The sequence below is a fragment of the Crotalus tigris genome, unplaced genomic scaffold, assembly GCF_016545835.1.
Source record: "Crotalus tigris isolate CLP2741 ecotype Arizona unplaced genomic scaffold, ASM1654583v1 scf7180000017666.379230911805:20528666, whole genome shotgun sequence".
Lineage (NCBI taxonomy): Eukaryota > Metazoa > Chordata > Lepidosauria > Squamata > Viperidae > Crotalus > Crotalus tigris.
The window spans coordinates 5460716-5461333 of record NW_024096552.1 but is presented as its reverse complement, the minus strand read 5'-3'; positions in this window follow the sequence as shown (position 1 = coordinate 5461333).

The window sequence follows — 618 nt, the reverse complement described above, 5'->3', positions numbered from 1 at the left end:
TGTGGAGCCTTTTCTGCAAATATAGGTGGATCACATTTTCATCCTGCATTCAATCAGAATGACATATTTAATGAGAGCTCCTCTGATTCTAATACTAATAAGAAAACTTGGTCTAAACCACAGGATCTAATTTCTAACTTCTGCTTGGATTGATTTACAAACCAGATGCATTGCAAATACCAGTTGTTCACTATAGAGAGAACTGGAGAATCTTCATAAAGAAATCAATTCTACATCTTCTTTTCAGTCTAAAAGCACAGAGCTGACAAAGAATTTTCTCACAAACAAACTCTCAGAAAACAACAAAAGAGAACGATGTAAAGCAGATAACTGAGCATAAACTAGAGGAAGGAGGTCCAAAGATGAAATTTAATAATGGAAGGAACTATGATTTAATCAAGGTGGAGAAAAACATGCAGGAAATATTAGACATGGAAAAGACAACTTATACCTCAAGATTGCAAAATAAGTCTAAGGACAAGAAAAAAGATTCGATAAAATGGATTACAGAACTGTCAGGAAAACTATAAGACCTTGAGAGACAAAAAATGAAGGAATATGATGGGGCGAAGTATCCCCACAAAAACACCTTACTTGATTCATCTCTTGTACTTACAA